Source organism: Gossypium raimondii, chromosome 12 (genome assembly GCF_025698545.1).
Source record: "Gossypium raimondii isolate GPD5lz chromosome 12, ASM2569854v1, whole genome shotgun sequence".
NCBI lineage: Eukaryota > Viridiplantae > Streptophyta > Magnoliopsida > Malvales > Malvaceae > Gossypium > Gossypium raimondii.
In genome coordinates this window covers 46,724,710-46,744,600 of record NC_068576.1, presented here as the reverse complement: position 1 = coordinate 46,744,600, position 19,891 = coordinate 46,724,710, and the positions used below count along the sequence as shown (strand labels likewise).

At 35.5% G+C, this 19,891-nt stretch overlaps 1 long non-coding RNA gene across 1 annotated transcript; it reads left to right on the top strand.

Annotated features, from left to right (window-relative positions):
• The first annotated feature begins 316 nt into the window (after positions 1-316).
• LOC128035313 (uncharacterized) lies at positions 317-1,948 on the top strand. The gene is made up of 3 exons (XR_008191680.1): positions 317-445; positions 926-982; positions 1,757-1,948. It is a non-coding gene; the product is annotated as an uncharacterized LOC128035313 (long non-coding RNA).
• The last annotated feature ends 17,943 nt before the right edge of the window (positions 1,949-19,891 follow it).

Sequence of the window (19,891 nt, the reverse complement as noted above, 5' to 3'; positions counted from 1 at the left end):
ATATTTGTTATAAATATTTACTAAGTTAGTTGTGTGTCTAATTATGTTTTGACTAGGAGAATTTGATGTAATTAGAAGTAATTAGGAAAAGGGATTAGATTGAAATAAGTATGAAAGTTTAATTATAAATTAAAGAAAGTTAAAAGGACCAAATAGGCAATTATGCCTTTTTCTAAAATTGAGGCGGCATAACAAATGAAATATCTAAGATATTTTTTTAATTTAAGTTATATATATTATATTATGTTATTTAATTAATAAGTAAGTTATTATATTATATTATTATAATATTATATTATTATTATATACATAAAACAAAAGAAAAAGAAATGAAAAGAAAGAAACAGAATACAATTCGAAACGGAACAGGGGAGAAACAGGGGAGAAAGAAAGAAAGAAAAAGTAAAGAAGAAAATTAGGGATTTTAAGGTTCAATTTCAAATTGGTAAGTCAAATTAAGTCCCTTTCTTGAAATCTTTGAGTTTTTATGATTCTAGATCAAAATACTAGCAAGTATATGTTGAAATTTTGAAAGTTAGTAGAATTTTTTTATGTAGTTTATATTGAATTAGTGGATGAATTAGAGGTTGAGTTGATGGAAATTCAAACTAGGATTGGGAAAAAGATTAAATTGAGAAATAAGTTATAAGTTTAATGTAAAATTATAAGAAATTCGAAATTAAGGTTTATTAGTGAAAATTTGAGAGTTAAGTCAAGTTGTAAGTAGAATTTAAGTAAAAATAATGTATAGATTGTGATAGAAATGGAAATAATTTTAGTTATGAATTAAATTGAAATATTAGCTAAGGTAAGAAATTATGAAATTATTATATCATATATGTTTATTCTTATTAAATCATATAGGAAAGTTATTTGATTGTTTTTTCTAATATATAAATGTTATGTGTTTTATATGAAATTGAAGAAGAAGGAAAAGAGAAGGCTAAGGAGTGAAGGAAGATATCATCTCAACCTTTTTGTTGTAAGTACTACAAGCTTATTTTTTAAAATTATTTTATTTAAATGCTTATATTATAGTATAGAATTATTTGGAAATAAAATAAAATAAAGTAAAATAAAAGATTATGGAATTATGAAGTTTGTAAAGAAAATTATAGATGGAAAGTATGTAGTGGTATATTGATTGAACATTAAGTAAATATTGTGACAAAAGTGTATATATGTGAAAATGGTGTGATAATTGTGAATTGTGAAATGTGCACTAAATTGTAATGATGGAGAAATGAGAAATCTTTTTTGAAATAATTCTATAAAGTATTTAATTGAATGAGATTCAGTTTTAATGCCCAAGTAGATGGAATTTAGAACTACCAGGATATTAGTGGCATGCCATTAAGGAACTTTAGCGCGCTCTCTGATTATTAGCACATTGGTGCTCTCTGACTACTAGCACGTTGGTGCTCTCTGATTATTAGCACGTCGGTGTTCTCTCGCTTAGCACATCTGTGTTCTCTGTATAGCACTTTAGTGCTCTCATTCATTAGTGCATATCAATGCACCTCTGTATTTGTTCAGATATCCGGTGTGTTCTATAAAATCTACTTTAGGCTAAAATTATGATTTGTGGAAAAGCGAATCATTAAAATGCTAAGGTAAGTTTTATGAAGCTTATACGTACGTAAATACGTAATAACAGAATGAGTTTGACATATTTTGTTTAGATTTATTTATTTGTTTATTCTTGTAGTGCTTACTAAGCCTTCACCGGCTTAACGCGTTTAATTTTAACGCGTAGGTACAATTTGAGTCGAAGAGGTAAAGTCAGGAAAGAAGATTCCTCATCTCATCACATCTTCAAGAGCTTCAGAAGTAGGTACCATATTTTGAATTAAAATGGCATGTACATAGACAGTCAGTTATGCTTCCATGTGTTAGGAATTAAAATGTAAACTCTTGGACTTCTATCTATTTTTAGGTATTTTACGTATTTTGATATATATATATATATATATAAAATGAATTAATAAAACTATATGTATGTTTGCAAATATGGTTGGTAAGTTATAATGCTATGTATAAATGTTTTGTTTAAACAATATCTAGCCATAATCGTTTTGGCACCAAATGTAATAGTCTTATACCGGGTCTGTATGGTTAGATCAGGTATAGGGTTGTTACAGGCTTAACTCACCTCTCGGATTATGAGTTAATCTTTGAAAAACGAAAAAAGAAAACAATTTTTTGAGAGAATAAGAATTTTAAAAAAGATTATCAGGTGAAACTCAAAAGCCTTCTTTTTCATTGATTCAGCGCAGCTGCCGCTAAAATCCCCTGTTCTACTGGGATACCTATATATGTCATGTATGATGTTATCATGATATGCACGTGTTTGTTCTAAATGCTTTTATGCCTACATGATCATGCCGTGCACTTGGACTGTTTGTCATACTTACCTAAATACCCTTTTTTTTCAGGGTTATGGTTTTGGTGAGGGCTCACATTCTTCTCTATTATTTCCTTAACCCTTGACTTTTGTTTCAGGTTTCGTACACCTCCTCAAGTTCTTATGATCAACCCATATTTCTTCTTATATCACCCTCTTGCCCCCTATTGAACTTTGTCTTTGCTTCGAGGCCCCTATACTTATCAAAATCTCATCCGGGTAATGCTCAACATTCCTTTTGTTTAGAGTATGATGTCACTTTACTAATTATTATTTAAATCAACCAAACATGAGATGTCTGAAAATGGAAAAGTGGGCATGAAGGGAATACTTCACGTTCATATTTTATTTCAAAAGCAACAGGCAAAGAAAATTGACAAGGAACAGTTCAATAAAAAGCGTCACAAAGATAAGAAACGAATTTAATGGCCACGAATGCTCTAGATATCCAACGCATGAACTTCTCCACACTTCTTCATCAAGGATCTTTTCAAGCATGGCTTGTTGTGTAAAAGATTTCGAGCTTCTGAAAATGCTTCAAATGTTGTAACTTTGCCATTCGACTCCCCGTTCAAGTCGTATTGCTCCTTAAGTCTAAACCTGCTACATTAGGACGCCTTTTTGGGTTTTCATCTTAATCCTTTTTGTTTATCAAGACGCCCTTTTCGGGCTTTCATCTTGATTTTTGGTTTTGATTTTTTTTAGGCTTAATATTTTTTTCACAACGACCGAGTTCACTAGATTAGGTAATTCTTTCCCATCCATCTCAATGAGAATTAGACCCCCTCCCGAAAAGACCTTTTTTACAACGTATGCCCTTCTTAATTTGGTGTCTATTTTCCTCGAATGTCCTTTTGTATTGGAAGGATCTTTCGTAGTAAAAACTCTCATTCACGAAATCCTCTTGGCCGCACCTTTTGTTCATGGGCCGTGATCATTCTCTTCAAGTACATTTGTCCATGATAAATTACCTTCAAGTGTTTTTCTTCGATAAGGTTTAGCTGATCATATCTAGCTCGAACCCATTCTGATTCTTCTAGTTTTGATTCCATCAAGACGCGTAAGGAGGGATCTCAACTTCAATGGGCAGACGGCTTCCATTCCATAGACCAAAGAGAAAGGAGTTGCTCCCGTAGATGTCCGCACAGAGGTGCGATATGCGTATAAAGCGAATGGTAGCTTCTCGTGACAATCTTTATATGTCTCAATCATCTTTTCGATAATTCTCTTAATGTTTTTGTTAGCCGCTTCTACTGCTCTGTTCATTTTCGGGCGATAGGGTGATGAGTTATGATGCTTTATCTAAAATTGCTCACACACTTCTTTAATCATCTTGTTGTTTAGATTCAAAGCATTATCTGAAATAATTCTTTTAGGCAAAGCATATCGGCATATGATATCTTTTTTAGGAACCTGCAGACTATAGTTTTCGTCACATTAGCAAACGAAGTAGCTTCTACCCATTTTGTTAAGTAATCTATAACCACAAAGATAAATCGGTGTCTATTAGAAGCTTTCAGGGAAATTGGCCCTATCACGTCCATGCCCCATATAAAAAAAGGCCACAAAAAAGTCATGACATGAAGGGGCGAATGACCTGCATGAATTTTATCACCGTAAATTTGAAACTTGTAACACATTCGTGCATACGTAACTAATAGAGTCCATTTCCATTGCCATCCAATAATAACCAAGTCTCATAATTTGCCTAGCCATAGTGAAACTATTGGCATGCGTTCCCACAAATTCGTTCCTGGACATCTTCAAGTATTCTTTTAGCTTCAACAACGTCCAAGCATCTCAGGAGCATTTGGTCTTATCCTCTTTTGTATAAGATATCCTTATCAAGAACAAATCCAATCACCATTCTCCTTATCGTTCTTTTGTCATTCTCGTTTACTTGCTCAGGATACTTTTAATTCCTGATATACTCTAGGACATCATGGAACCATGGTTGTCCATCTAACTCTTTCTCAATGCTAAAACAATGTGCAGGGACCTCATATATGCTCATTTGGAAAGGCATTATTTTAGTTTCACTGTTTGCTTTGAATATTGAAGCCAAGGTGGCCAGAGTGTCAGCCAATTGGCTTTCTTATCGTGGGAAGTAGTTAAAAGTCACTCCTTTGAATTCTTTGACCAGTTCCACAACAAGATCGCGATATTTGACTAATTTTAAATCCCTTGCTTCCCAATCTCCACGGATTTGATAAATCACCAATGCTAAGTCCTCGTAAACCTCTAAAATTTTAATTTTTCATTCGATAGCTGCACGAAGTCCCATGATGCAAGCTTCATATTCTACTATATTATTGGTACAGTAGAAATTCAATCTGGCAGTGAACGGGTAATAGGTTTTAGGGTTTAGAGAATTCAATCTGGTGACATTAAGACTACTCCTATCCCATGCCCCAATACATTCGATGTACCATCAAAACTCATTTTCCATGGTTTTTCTTTTGATGGTTTACCCTCCTTTTCAGAAATGCACATCAAGTCATCATCCAGAAATTGAATCTCAAAGACTCATACTCCTCCATTGCCTGAATTGCCAAGAAGTCAGCTATTCCGCTTCTCTTTATTAACTTTTGGCCACATACACGATATCATACTCAGACAATAGGATCTATCATCGTGTCATTCTCCTTGAGAGTGTAGGTGATTCTATCATGTACTTTATTGGGTCCAGTTTTGAAATTAACCATGTCGTATGATACAACATGTATTGTCTGAGCCTCCGAACTACCCAAACCAATGAGCAATAGAAATTTTCAATTGACGGGTACTTTGCTTCATACTCTGTGAACTTTTTACTGAGGTAGTAAATTACCTTTTCTCTTTTCCACAACTTATCATGTTGTCCCAATACGCAACCCATTGAGTTTTCAAACACGGTTAGATACAATATTAATGGTTTTTCGGGGGTCGGTGGCACTAACACTGGAGGACTAGACAAATACTATTTTATCTTGTCAAAGGCCACTTGGCACTCCTCGTCCCATTCTCCCGGATTATGTTTTTGAATGAGTCAAAAAATTGGGTCACACTTGTTGGTAAGTTGAGCAATAAATCGAGAAATTTAATTCAACCTTCCTAAAAATCCTCTGACTTCTTTTTATGTGCGCGGAGGTGGCAGTTGTTGTATGGCTTTTATCCTATCTGGGCCCACCTCAATATCTTTCTCGCTGACAATGAAACCTAACAGTTTTCCCGAGGTAGTCCCAAACATACACTTGGCTAGATTAAGCTTTAACTGGAACTTTCTTAACCTTTTGAATAGTTTCCTGAGATTCTCAACATGCTTTTTTTCTTCTCGGGATTTGGCAATCATATCATCGACATAAACTTCTATTTTTTGGTGCATCATGTCATGGAACAACATCACCACGACTCTTTGATATGTTGCCCCAGCATTTTTTAATCCGAACAGCATTACCTTATAACAGAACGTTCCCCACATTGTCACGAATGTAATTTTTGACATATCTTCGAGAGCCATCTTTATCTGATTATAACCCAAGAAAATATCCATGAAAGAAAAAAATAAATGCTTTGCCGTATTATCCACCAACGTATCGATGTTTGGCAAAGCAAAATTATCCTTAGGGCTTGCTCGTTTCAAATTGTGATAATCCACGCACATTTGCACCTTGCCGTTTTTCTTCGATACTAGAACTATGTTAGCTACCCATTTTGGATATTTAGAGACTGGTAGGAGGCAGGCATCAAATTATTTCTTGACTTCTTCTTTTATCTTTAACAACATTTCAGGTCTCATCCGTCTTAGCTTGCTGAACGGGTTTGCATTTTAGTTTCAACGAGAGCCTATGGACCACCATATCTGCATTCAACCCTAGCATATCCTGATAAGACCAAGTGAATATATTTTTGTACTCACAGAGCAAGGCGATCAAATTTCGTTTAGTGTTCTCTGAAATAGAAGTCTCAAGCTTCACTTCTTGTTTTTTTTCTTCATTTCCTAAGTTTACTATCTTAACAGACTTTTGATGGGTAGGATCTGTTTCTTTTCTTATTTTACCATTATTAGAAAGTTAGGAGACGAGACACAATCTTCAACATTTTTCTCAGATTCGAATTCTCCTAAACAAACAACCTTCTTGAAATTAATTTCAGGATCTGTAACGGGATTGTTCATGCCATTGATATCCGAGCACCTGAAAGGCGAATAGAAAAAAGAAAACTATAGAGAAAATCAAAGTATTGTAATCAACAAACACAATGTTATGGAATGATATGAGATATATGTAGGGAAAGGCTATGAAAAGAGGGGATAAATATAAAGCTAATGGAAATGAAAAGATCATGACAATATGCATTTTCACTAATGTTCATTGAAATGATAAAGAGCAAACATAAGCTCTTACAAAAGGAACCCCACTGCTTAGGAATACAAAAAAATAGAGAATTAACATTAGGCATTACTCTGCAAAGGACTTAGAAACTACAAGAAGGTCCACAACAGTCCAATTGTTCAAAACATATCCTGGAGGACAAGGGCATATCATTGAAACATCCTTAATTGCATCACCCTCGTTGTCAATAAAATTTATGCTGATGTTCTGAGGACCATTTTCAATAAATAACAAAGCGTTTCGCGGATTGTCTTGCCCTGGGTACATCAATCCCGCACATGTAAAGGTCTCTGATGAAGGAGGATACATCATTGGCTCTCATTCCAATTCTCAACCTGAGGTTCTTGCGATTCTTCTTTCTTGATTTTTCTGTAATTATTTTCTTCTCTGATGTATGTCTGGCTCGATCCCCAAATCACATCGAGCCTTGTGGTGTACTCGTTTCAACGCTCTAGATATCCCTTGCTGATATCTTCCCAAACCTTTCTTATCTCGAGCTCATTTTCCCACAGTCAGTTTAATTCTTATCTTGGTGTTCCTTGACAACTTGGGTGTAGGAATCTTGTTCCCTTCGGTAATAAATGTGGCCTTGATAAATTTAAAGAAACGAAAGGAGCATTCCATGACTTTCTTGCTTACTTCAATGTAGGGTGCATCAGTAGAGATAGATGCAACGATGTCTTCCTCACCAGCAACAGTAATCAAGCGACTATCAATGACAAACTTCACTTTTTGATGGAGATATTAAGGAACTGCCCCAGCAGAATGGATCCAAGGCTTCCCTAAAAGGCAATTGTATGGAGCCGTGATGTCCATGACTTGGAACTTGACATCGTATGCACACAGGCCCACCTCTAGAGGAATTTAGATCTTTCCCATAACCTCTCATTGTGTCCCATAAAATGTCCTTACTGTAGATTGACAAGGACTTAGCTAAGACATATCAATTGGCATCTTGGAAAGTGTGGCCAAAAGCAAGACATTGAGTGCAAACCTGTTGTCAATGAGCACATTCGGTACTATGTAACCCTTGCAACTGGTCGTGATGTGTAATGCTTTTACAGAGCCCCTACCATTTGGCGGTATTTCGTCATCACTAAAAGAGATGAAATTATCTGCATTCAGATTACTTACCCACCTATCGAGCTTTTTTACAGATACATTGTTCGCCACATAAGCTTGATTTAACACTTTTAGTAAGATATTCCAATGTGGCTCTGAGTTCAACAATAGAGATAATACCGAGGTTCGTGTCAACTGCTTATTTAATTGCTACACAACGCTATATTTACTGTGTTTAATGAACTTTAAGAATTCATGTGCTTCTTCATCATTCACGGGTCTTTTAACTTTCTACTTAGATGGTATTTCGACATCCCTCAACCTCATGCACCAGTGCTTTTCTTTTCTAGTTCGAGTCAGCGGTTTTCTTCCTTAGTTCAACCATCTCGGGAGAATAACACCTCCCACTGTGAGTAAAGTGTCCTACTCCGCTAATGCTTCCATTCGTAGCATTTGACTTTTCACCTTCAAATACGACAATATTGACGTCATATTTCCATGGTACTGCCTTATTGTCCTTGTAACAGAAAGAAGATGACACTTCGATTATCACCTTTGGGTTAACTTCCTCTTTCTTTGCCTCATAATAAATCACCAAAAGCCGATTGACACTATAAGGGATAGCTGATGGTTGATTATTAGAGATGCATATTTCCCCGTCCTCGGCCTCTTCCACTCTGTCAAATATCTTGATCTCCTTGTTATCCATTATATCCTGAAGTAGTTTTCTAAATTCCTCACAAGATTGGATGTCATGCCCTTTGACACCATGGAAGTCACAAAAACTGACCTTCTGTATTTTCTTCCTAGAAAATTCTGTTGGATGGACAAAACAAACCCTTTTCAACCATCATCTCCCATACCTTCCGCAAAGGCGTTTTTACTTCGGCAACACAGCTTTTGGCTCGTAATTTATCGTTATTTGTCACCGCATTCACATTTCCATCAGTATGGTTAGGAATAGGGTTTTCAGCCACATTACTAACGCCATTAAATCACAGAATGCCAGCATCGATGAGACCTTGAACCCTCCTTTTAAAGGTAATACAATTTTGTGTAGAATGCCCCTAATTTCCAACGTGATGCATACAATTAGCGTTAGGATCATATCATTTTAGGTATGGGGGCTTCAGGGGTGCCATATAATAGGGGGATATTAATTGCCTCTTTAATATTTTCGGGTATAATTCTCTGTATGATATGGGAATTAGGGTGAACTGAGGTTTTTCAAAATTGGGTTTTACTGGTCTTTGTTTATTTTTGGGTTGGCTTTGTATAGACATGGTGTTTAGTGGGAACATTGTAAACGTTCTTTGGTTATTCATGGCGTAGACGGGGTAAGGAGGAGTTGCCTGACAGTAAGGACCTTGGGGAGAAAAGTAGAAGTTTGAAGGTGGGCAATAACGAGGTCGTAATTGGGCTGAGTACGGATTAGAGGTAAAATGGCCATTGGTTCTAACCACGTGGGTTTTTGCCTCTTTTTTCCTTACGGGTACTTCCCTTTTAGAAATCTCAAGGCCTCCTATCCTCCCACTCTTGATGACATTTTCTATAAGCTCCCTGCATTTTACAATGTCTGCAAAGTCCTTCGTGGCGCTTCCTACCAACTTATCGTAAAACGGCGTATATTGTTTAAAAGTCTCCATCGACTTCTTTTCTATCATTTGCAAACTTAGTCGATCAGGTACGATATCTAATACATGCTTGTATTGCTCACAAGATGCTGATGTTAAATCCTTCCATGATTGGATCCTTTCTTTACTAAGCTGATTATACCATCGAACAGCCGATCTGACCAAACTATCTTGGAAACAGTGTATCAACAATTTATCCTCATTCATGTAACAAGTCATCTTCCGGTAAAACATGATAATATGCACTTTTAGACATCTCGTCCTATCATATTTTTCAAAATTTGGCGCCTTGAATTTCGAAGGTAGAACCAGATCGGGCACCAAACTGAGCTCTTTGGCACTCAACGCAGAGAATACTTCAGTACCTTCTATTGCCTTGAGTGTTTCTTCCAAGATCCTATATTTATCTTGAGTGTGATGATCATTAATTTTTAACCTTGTTATTTCTATAGGATCGTCCAGATCTGGAACAATTGGATCTGAAATATTAGCCTCGAGATTCAATACAAATATTCCTTGCCCTAGATAAGCAGATGGTGCAGGATGTTGCTCCAAGACTGTAGGTTCCCCTTGAGGATATCCTCTTTATGTTGTATGGGCATGAGGTGGAGTGAACCCTAGGGGATAAAGTGCATCTTGATTATTATTAGCTCTTGTCTGGGGCTCTATAATATCGAGGCTCAGCATAGGTCCCTTTCCTTTGACCAAAGCTGTCATCATCTCCACCATTTTGGCCATTTGATCCAGTTGTTCGAGTGATTCCTCTCGAGATCTTACCATCTCGCGCCTCTTGCTCTGACTTAGCCAGCTGCTATTGCAACTCTCTTTGGGTCCTTTCTATCCTTTCAATTCTCTCGTTGAGTTCATCATCCATAGCTTTAGCTCTTAGACTTGTAGTGTCGTAACTGTGGATTATACGGTTTTAGCATTAGTGAATGATTAGGGTGATATGTACATACAATGAATGAATGAATGACTAAGTCATGCGAAAATATGCAAAAATGGGTCTTGATTTCAAAATAGCCCCATACTTAGGCGTTTCATTAATCAAAAGAGTTTATTACAAAATGTTTTACCATCTCTGATTTAACAGTTACACAAATTTCTAGCCACATCGCCTTGTTTCCTTACACGTTCTAGGAATTCCAGCATCCTCGATTTTTGACTTGGAGAGAATTGGCAACGAAAAGCTTCTACTTCATCTGATAATTACATTATTTGCACAGTTGCCTTGCAAATTTCATTGACCAAACTACCGATATGCATATCCTTTTCTTGGAGAGCTATTTCATAGGCACGAATGTTTCTATCATGCTGATCATTCTTCTTTTCTAGGGCTTTTAGGAGGTTATCCAAATGTTGCTGATGAGCTTGCAACGCATTTTCTAAATCTCGTATATTTCCTTTTAGCTCTTGACACTTAGACTAACTAGTCAATAATTTTACAGACACGATTTCATATTCAATATTCGTCTTCCTTAACTCTATTATAGCACGTGCAGCTTTTTCCTCTTCCTTCTTCGCTTTCCCTCTCCAGAACTCCAATTCGCCTTTGATGTTGTTTAATTCTTCCTTCCATTCTGTCGATGATTTGCCTAGTCCACTATTCCTTATGGTGCGTCTTAATTTTTTATTTTTCAAATTAAGATCCCTTAAGTCCTTTCTCGTGATCTCAGCTTCTTTTTGGACTTTTTTTATTCTGAATTTTTCAATTTGAACATCAATCTTCAGCTAATAGTTTTCCTCTTGAAGAGAACTAATATCTCGTAACAATTTCGCTTTTTTATGTTCAAATTCATGTCTTGCCATCTCCAGCTCGAACGATATTTCTTCTGAGAACGAATTTCAGAAAACATAATCAGTCGGTGAGGTTAGTTGATTTTTCTGTTGTCATTGTCTCCATATGTCATAATCTAGAGTGATAGTATCAGCATGGAGAGCTAAATCCATTAGATAGATTTCCTTCCAAGAATTTGAAGTATCTCGGACCTTTTTCATATAACCCTCACCCGTAAAGGTAAACTCAGATTGTGTCAATCCACCAATAGCTGGTATGAATTATCGCGAAACGAATTATCTTTGAACTATCAACAGAGCATATCCAACTCTTCCCCATAATCCCAGTAAAGGCACCCAATCTTGGTTTTCACACTTGTATTACAGGACAGAAGGACGAATCCAAGGTGCTCTCCAAGTTATATATTCGACACGAAAGTTCTGAAAAATTGAGACCCAGTGTTGTTCATTGACATCCTTTGGCCAATCTTTTTCAATGTATACTTCCAATGGAGCAAATGTCTTTGAAAACATATGGAAAGGTGTGCACCCCAATTTCCAAAAGTGGCTAAAAATCCAAGCATTAAGTAACTGAGAGCATCCGATAAAACGCCCTTCCCCTTTTCTCCTACAACTATTTAGAGATCTAAAAGTTTAGGCCAAGATGGTTGGGATGGGGTTGATTCCTTGCCTAAACTTTTCGAAGAAATCCACTATCACAACTTCAATGTGCCGACAACCTTTGGGAAGATGATCAGTCTGTAAATGGCCAAAGCAAACAGATCTATCCCCTTCAAGATATCTGGATGATTTTGAACTAAATCTCGAAGAGAAAACCACAGAACACAACTGACTTCGTTCTTCTTTCTTATCTATTTTTCAGCCTATGTATCAGTCATTCCCGTTAACTTCATTAGCTTTTTCTTAAAGGTCATCGGTTTAGGCTCCTTCACGTATATCTTGTTGAGTTGTACGTTGTCAATGCGAAGTAGAGGGGAATATTCTCTATGGTCGAAGTCATATCCTCCTGATTGAAAGTGAAACACTGGTAGGCTGGGTCCCAGAATCGAACCAAGGCTTGAACCAACTATTCGTCCACATTGATTGCTATCAAGTGAGCTATATCCCCGTATTCTTCAGTAAAGATGCCTCTAGTATCTGAGTCCCACTGTTTCTAGATCCTAGTCAAGTTTTTGATGTCATTCTGACGAGCGTTCGAAGTCACAAGCTTAGGAAGATTGGAGATATATCCTTCATTTAAATTGTCCTATTTTACTTTCTGGGTCCTCAAATACTAGTCTCGAACTACAACATCTTTCTCGGTCAGAAACTCTTTTTTGGCAACCAATCTCTAATCAACACTTTCCTAATATGATGCCTATGATACATGATTGGGAAACAAAATGAAGACAAACAAACTTAGTTAGTAATCACGAAAAATATAAAAGGAGGCATTTTTGGAGCTATTTAATCATGCATTTTTGGAGAAACTGACCCACATTTTTACCCAATCATGTTTTACGAAGTAAACCTACCCTACATATTTACCAGATAACCTACCCGATCCAATTTTTTTAAACAGACCTAACTCTCATGTGGCTTTAACTGTCTCGAGGCATAAGCTACAACTTTGCCTTCCTACATCAAAACACAACTCAAATTGTTCAAATATGCATCGCTAAAAAGAACAAATTCTTTACCCGTCTCTGGCTGAACTAGTACTGGAGCTTCGGTCAAAAGGGCTTTCAACTGCTCAAATCTTTTTTGACACTTTTCTGACCACTCGAACTTAACATTTTTCTGTAACAACTTCATCATTGGGGTTGCAATCATTGAAAAACCATTCACGAACCGTCTATAGTAACCAGCGAGTCCCAGAAAACTTTGAACTTCAGTGACATTTCTCACAGGTTTTCAATCAAGTATAGCTAAAATTTTACTCTGATCAACCCGAATACCCGATGCTGATACAAAATGGCCCAGAAAACTGACTTCGCATAACCAGAACTCACATTTACTGAACTTTGCATACAACTGTTTATCTAGTAAATTTTATAACAAAAGTCTCAAATGTTCGGCATGCTCGGTTTCATCATGAGAGTAGATCAAAATATCATCTATGAATACTACCACAAACTGATCCAAATATTTCCTAAAGATCTGATTCATCAAATCCATGAAAACAGCAGGTGTATTTGTAAGTCCAAAAGGCATAACCAAAAACTCGCATTGTCCGTACCTCGTTCTGAAAGTAGTCTTTGGCACATCAGAGTCTTTAACTCGTGACTGATAGTAACCCGATCTCAAATCTATCTTCGAAAACATTGAAGCCCCTTTTAGCTAATCGAACAAGTTATCAATACATGGCAACGGATATTTATTCTTTATATTCACCTTATTGAGCTACCGGTAATCAATGCACATTCTCATCGTCCCATCTTTCTTTTCCACAAATAGAACTGGCGCATCCAGGGAGAGAAACTCTTACTCTTGCGACTGTGCTTTCAACTCTTTTAATTCATTCGGTACCATCCGGTACGGAGCCATCGAAATCGGAGTCGTCTCCGGTACTATATCAATGCCAAACTCTACCTCTCGAATAGGTGACAAGCCTGGTAATTTTTTGAGAAACACATTCGAATACTCACACATAACTAGTACGGATTCAATCTTCTTTTCAGTCACTTTACTAATAAGAACATATGCACAGTAAGCTTCACAACCTTTTCTTACATATTTCTGAGCCAATATCGAGGATATCACTACAGATAAACCATTCAGATCATTAGATTCAATCTGAATAATCTCGTCATTCTGGCATCTTAAATCAATAGTATTTCTTTTGTAGTTAACCACAGCATCGTGTAAAGTCAACCAATTCATACCCAGAATTATATCAAACTCGTCAAATGGCAACAACATCAAATCAGCTGGAAAACACAAATCTCGAATCATCAACAGACAATTCTTACACACTTTGTCAACCAAAACACACCGGCCCAGGGGGTTTGATTCTCTAATCACAAACTCAATAGACTCAACAGGCAAAGTCTTACTAGATACTAAAGTCTAACATACATATGAATGAGTCAAATCAGGATCAATCAATGCAACAACATTAGTATCATAAAGAGTGAAAGTACTGGTAATGACATCTGGGGAATAAGCCTCCTCGCGAGCGCGTATAGCATATGCTCTGGCATGTGCATGAGCCTCAGATCGAACTGCCGTATCTTTTGTCCCTCTCTAACTGCCACTTACATTACCTGTATACCTGGGTGGTCTACCTCGCACTGACATATTACTCGGTCTGGTACTCTGAACAGTATTTTGCTCGGCTAATATCGAGAACTCCTGAATAAAATGATTCTTCAATCCACACTTAAAACAAGACCGATCATGCAATCTGTAATCTTCAGAATGCCATTTACCACAATGCTTGCACTCGGATCTATTCTGTCAAACATTGCCAACGCTAGCAATTGAAGTGGCTCGTGAACTCACAGGAGGTCGATCTCGATCTCGTCTAGAAAAGCCTGCAATAGCTTTAGATCGGCTCTGATCTTCTCTGAACTTCTTCAGTGCTGAGTTAAAAGTCTTACCTGATGATCTTTTACGAGAATCTCTAGCTTCAAAATCAGCTTTTCTCTTTTCTTTCTCGAGCTCTTCAGCTTCGCAAGCTCGCTCGACCAGCACCACGAACTCTTTACTTTCAAGTATATCCACAAGCAATTTAATATCTTCATTCAACCCGTGTTCAAATCGTTTACACATTGTAGCTTCAGTCGAAACACACTCTCGGGCATATCTACTAAGTCTCACAAATTCCCGCTCGTACTCAGTAACAGTCATACGACCCTGTTTAAGCTTAACAAATTCTTTACGTTTGTGATCAATAAATCTCTGACTGATATATTTCTTACGGAATTCAGTCTGAAAAAATTCCCAGGTGACTCGCTCCTTCGGCACAACCGACACTAAAGTGTTGCACCAATGATTGGCAGAATCGCATAACAAGGATATGGCACATTTCAAACATTCGTCAGGTGTACATGGCAATTCTTCAAATACACGGATAGTGTTATCGAGCCAAAATTTAGCCTACTCGGTATCATCATTAACTGTAACCCTGAACTTTTTGGCCCCATAATTTCTAATATTATCAACAGGGGGCTTACTAAACCTCATCGGATCAATCATCAGAGATATCACAGGTATCGAAGATAGATTAGTCAGGGGTGGAGGTTGTTGCGCAGCTAAATTTGTACTGATATATTGAGTAAACCAGTCGTTTATCATTTGGTAAAAAGCTTGTTTAGCCTCTCCCTCCTGGTTAATCGAGGTCGGTCTAGAATCTACCGGCTCTGTCCCTTGTGCGGGAGCATGCGGTATACTCTCAACATCATCAGCCACGACTCGATCGGGATCCATTATTATACGAAAACATATTTTTAGATGTCAGAAGTCATCACACTATCGTAATATAAAATATGGCATGTATAGCTAGACTCACACGCGCTACGTTAGTCTCAGAACCGACTAAACCGTAGCTCTGATACTAATAAAACGTAACACCTCTAACCCGTATCCGTCGCCGGAACAAGGTTACGAAGCATTACCAAATAAGACACAACTTTCAAACAATTTCGAATGCACATATGATATATTTGCATAATTAGAATTAATGACTGATTAAAAATTTAATACATACATTTCACTTGTATATAATCATAATTATAATTAAAGAAACATGTCACAAAGTCATACAAAGAAAATGTACAATAAAAATATTAAGCAAGAGTTATGTATTATTACATCAATTCAATAAATAAATAAATAAAACTTCCCGATTATTTAAAATCCTTATGTACATTTATGCATATCAATTTTATACTCATACATTGTCAATTACCATGAACTCAACTCGGCTAACCCATTTAAGTATGTAAAGTTAGATCTAAAACCCGCATCTCTCAATTAATTAACATAACCCAAATTTATCATGTACATTACTTACTAACTTTAAGCTCATTTAAAAGACAATCATGCTTCATTATAAATAAGACCAAAACATGTTTATTTACCTATCATAAGCTTATGCATGTGAACTCCTAATGAGCCATTTCTAAATAACTATATTTCAATATCATTATCAAGCTAAGTAGTATTTATTCGGTCGTTTTAACACATTATCCATAACATATTTATACTATATTGGCATTCATCAAATCACATACTTATCAATATAAATATGAACTCCAAAACCGAATCAAATTAACCTATACTTCCAAAATTATATTCATCCAACTCAATTAATTATCAAATCTATACATACCACACATATTATGTAACACATAAAACGAGCTAAAGTTAAGTTTTAAAACTAACTTTAATATGCATAAATATGAACTCCATTTTAATGACCATTAAAATTATATGCATAGACACCAAAATAGATGAAAACAAAGTAAGCCATTTTCACAAGGCTTTTGATTACATTAATAAGTACTTGAACCAAAATCAACCTTTCAACTAAACTATACATGCCATATACTCAAAATCGACTTAGTGAAATACCGAAGGGAATTATCGATAGTGTGATAGGTTTTGCTGACGATCCCCGAGTACGTAGCAATCTCTAAAAAAACTATAAAACGAACACAATTAAAAATACAAAGTAAGCTAACTTAGCTTAGTAAGTCTTTAGCAAAACATATATATTATTGGATGATATAATTTCTTAGGTAACTTTATTAAAGCCGAAATACAACATATAAACGTTATCAAAACATTCATTAATCTCAAGACATTTTAGTCATAACTATTTAACATTATATAAACTTTCAAACTTATACCTATCATTAGCATAATGCCGAATATAGTTATCAAATACTTATACACAAATAAGTATCTTTTTGTTATATATAATCGACCAAATGTACTTACCTAATCATCAAATAAGATATGACATAACACATACCTGATTAATATACTTCACAATCCCATTTGATATCACATTTACATAGAAATTTCTAAGCACATATCTTGAAATGACACACCGACACGAAGCCTGTTAGGTTTAAAGCCTACTTTAGTACACCGGCATGAAGCCTGCTAGACATAAAGTCTGAAATAATTCACCGGCATTAAGCCTGCTAGACATAAAGTCTGAAATAAGTCTGAAATAATTCACCGGCAATAAGCCTGTTAGACATAAAGTCTGAAATAATTCACCGGCATTAAACCTGCTAGACATAAAGTCTGAAATAATTCACCGGCATTAAACCTGCTAGACATAAAATCTGAAATAATTCACCGGCATTAAACCTGCTAGGCATCGAGCCTGAATACCACGGATGTGAAATTGGTTTTTCACAAAATTCCTTATAAGAAAATCTAGATATTCTTTATATCTCGTATAAATCTTCTCAATAATCGTATCTCAGCAAAAATCGAATTATATTCCAATCTTCGTAGCAAACATACATTCGAATAACATATCTATAGTTCATACCATTAAATTCAGATCATAGAACTTAATACATGCATTTGATTATTATATATATTTTTTATACTATTAGCTTCAAATTATAGAACTCAAAGCATACATTGGCTAACATACATATAATTCATATGATTAATTTCAACCTATCGAATTCAATACATACATTCGGCTAACATTGTTATACAATTCATACCATTATATTTTTGCTTATAGAACATATATATACTAATGTAATGATGTTTACTTGCTACTAGACTTGCCTCGGATGGTGAAAATCGGAACAGGGCGATTAATCGATGATTTTGGTTTTTCCTCTATCCAGTTCCGATTTCTTTTCTTCTTGATCTAGATATATTCAAAATAAACTAGTTTAAATATTATTCTATTCAATTATGTCCAAAAACGCCTAAATGGGCAAATTACCATTTTGCCCCTGACATTTTACACTTTTTACAATTTAGTCCCTATTGCATAAAACACAAAATACACAAAATTTACACACACTATGCTAGGGATGATTGTCCCTTGTCTTTATACAAGTCCACACATTTCATTTATTTCACATTTTAACCCCTTAAAATCTTATTTTTGTAATTTAACCCTATTTACTAAATTTCATCAAAAATTCCAATACAAAACATATTAATCTAAAACATATATTTCATTATTCATCATCAAACATCACATAACACAAATTTTCATTAATGCCACAACTCAAAATATTCATCAAAATCAAAAATTCAAACATGGGTCGGATAGTATTTGAAGCAACGATCTCAAAAACGTAAAAATTATCAAAAACCGAAGCAAATTCATACCTTAATCAAGCTAGTATAGTTCCGAACCCTAAAAAAACATTTAATGGCTTTCTTCTTTGTTGATTTCGACTAAGAAAGATGATGAAATGGCCGTTTTTTTATGTTTTACTTAACATATATTATTTATTATATTACTAATGTAACCTTTAATATTAAATAAACAAAACATATAATATAAGGGCAATGTTGACCATTGCCACCCACTAACATCTAAACCCCATTTTTAAAAGACAACAACAATTGGGTGCTTTTAGATCTGACTCTTAAATTTTTATTTTACGCGATTAAGTCATTTTATTTAATCGGTCATTCAAATGATAAAATTTAAACACGAAAATTTCACACAATCAAATTCATACATAATAAACCCACAAAATAATATTAAAATATTTTTTGACTCAAATTTGTGGTCTCAAAATCACTATGTCCGATTTGGGTCGAAATCGGGCTGTTACACTTGACCATCGCCCATCACAAGCTCGTGAGCTCAATTCGAGGGATTACATTTACTTATGCCTGTGTGGAGGGACAAGTTAACTCACGAAAGCATAAGTCCTATGTAACCCGAAAGTATTTCACTAACCTGTGCGGAGGGATGAGTTAACTCACGAAGGCGTATTGTTTTGCTTCTACTTAAACAAACGGAGCTCGGGTAGAGAGCTCATGTTATGCAAGAATGCAAGTGCACGTTGTGTGGGGAGAAACTCACAAACCTTCTTTGTTTTTTTACTTTTTATTAAAAAACTAAAATAAGAAGATTTAGAGCTAAAAAGCAAAAAGGGTAAAACAAATTAGAAAAATATTTACAATATGATGCAGATGCATGACTTTTCAAAAACAAAATTCAAGGATCATGATTAAATGTTAATTTGAACAAGGAATTTTAAAAATTTTGACAACACGCGTTTAACATCAGACTCAACTCTCGAAAGAAGAAGTCCCCAGTGGAGCCGCCATCTGTAGCGACCTAAAATTTTCACGAGCGCTAGTCAAGGTCGTTATGAAAGGAAAAATTATATTGACGGTTATTGAAAACTTTGGAAAAAATCTAAATTCTGTTTAAAAAATAGGAGTCGCCATTGAACTTTTTTCTGGATGCGATCGGACGGACACCTACTAAATTCTCTTTAAAAAAAATAATTATTTTTAGAATTTTCTTTTTAAAAAAGTCGATTTTAGGTATGCATCAAAATCCAGAGAAAATTAGAGTTCGGGAGCGGTTACGCACGAGGAGGTATCAACACCCTCGTGACGCCCAAAATTGGTATCACGTTAAGCACATGTTGTCTTAAATTTTAAAAATAAAAGTTTGATTTAAT